The following is a 1,899-nucleotide window of genomic DNA, read 5'->3' as shown; positions in this document are numbered from 1 at the left end:
AGGGGAAAAGAGGGCCAAACTCAACACCAGCCCAAGTCTGATTCCTATGAGTGGGTGTCAGACATCCCTCTACCCTGTATCAGTGGCTTTAAAATTAGTCAGACTTGAGAACCAATTTAGAAAATTCATCCTTGTAATTTTGCTTCTCTAGAACCCTACTCTCTCAGTACCACATGTCTTAGACGAGCTTTTCTTGAGAAGTAAAAACCAGCAATATATGTATATACGGAAACCCCTTACAGGGTCGCTATTGGCCGGAACTGGCTGAAGGGCACTTAACAACAACAAGGAAGAGAGAGAGGGAAGGACTCCTCATGTCCATTATTTTGGAAGCAGGGCAAACCCCCAAGGAAGCAAACTTCCATTGACTGGTTGCTCATATCCATTCATCAAAGAGTTAACAATGCCTGTATTAGGTTTCAGCACCATGGGAATAAGCACATCCCAACAGCTAAACCTCTAGAAATCTTGGCCTAGTCGAGTTGACACAAAAATCTAACCATGATAGTAGATAGCGTGGCCCGGGAAAGGTCAACACAGTGAGGTCAAGGTGATATGAATAAGGGAATAAGGGAACCATGACTCAAAGTCAGATCTCATATTCCCAAGAGAAAATGTTGCTCTCTGAGCTGTCACATAGGAGATGGCATTGGGTTAATTTTAAGGTTGAACTTTTATACTGTGGTTATTATAAAGACAATAATTCCTACCATAGGGAATAGATTATAAAAATGTAAAAATGCATGAAAGTGTGTGCCTCAGAATTTTAAGTAGAAATGAATAATCTAAGAGTAGCATGAAGGTTAGGGTGAAAGGTGCTAAGTTAGGTTTCAGACATGCTGTTTGTAGTGTTTAGAGTTAGTCATATTGTTAGTTCAGTGAAGAGTTCACAACTTGAGTTTGCAGTTTAAAATAGAGATAGGAAGTTAGAAAGTTAAATTTGTCTGCCGTCACCATAAGCTAGTGGTAAACTTATTTAGCAAGGATGTTTAGAACAAGGACATGTGAGCAAGGAATGAGACAGGGAACAGGGAGATTGAGAGAGAGCTGTTGGGATGAGGGAGGAAGTATCAGGAGAGAGCAGAAAAGGAAAAACAGAGAAGTTTCAAGAAGGTCAAGGTCACCACAGTTTGTAGACAGATCATTTGGGATCAGGATTGAAAGTGGCAATTCAATCTGACAACTAGGAGGCTGTGGCAGAAACTGATGAGAACAGTTTTAATTCTGAGATGTGGGGTGAAATGTAAGTTTCAAGGAGTGGAGGCAAGCCAAGAATGGAGAACAGAAATAAGAAACTCATCAAGATGGGCTACTCTTTCAAGAGGCCGATATCTGTGGTTTTCTCTCTACAGAGGCATTTCCTCTCATTTTCCAAAGCTTGACTCAAATGTAATCTCACCCATGAAATTTCCCCCTTTGTATTCCCAGGTCATTTGTAACTCCATGGTAACACCACAATCTGATCTGTGTTTGCTACCAGTGTACAGCTTTCAGAACTAGATTATAAGCTCCTTGAGATCTGAGACCCACCCACTTCTTGGTGTCAAACACAAAAACCTAGACTTGTATACAATGGGTACCCATTAAATTCCTTATATGCAGTGAACACTGACTAATTGCCTTATACATAGTTGTTGTTTTTAATTGCCATCGATTCAGTTCAGACACATGGCGATGCTGTATAGGGTTTCCAAGAAGTCACTGGTGGGTTTGAACTGCCAACCTTGCAGTTCAAACCGACATTAAAGTGGAGTGCTTATCCTACTGCACCACATCAGGAATCCACATAGTAGATACTCACAAAATATTGGCTCAGTTGAGTTATAGACACCAGCATCAAAGAAAACAATATGAATTCTTGTAATGATTTTGGTGAAATTTACTTTTTTTTCTTGAAGG

This window comes from Chrysochloris asiatica, unplaced genomic scaffold (assembly GCF_000296735.1).
Source record: "Chrysochloris asiatica unplaced genomic scaffold, ChrAsi1.0 scaffold00012, whole genome shotgun sequence".
In the NCBI taxonomy this organism is placed as follows: domain Eukaryota; kingdom Metazoa; phylum Chordata; class Mammalia; order Afrosoricida; family Chrysochloridae; genus Chrysochloris; species Chrysochloris asiatica.
The sequence above is the reverse complement of the archived record's forward strand: the minus strand, read 5'-3'. Positions refer to the sequence as shown.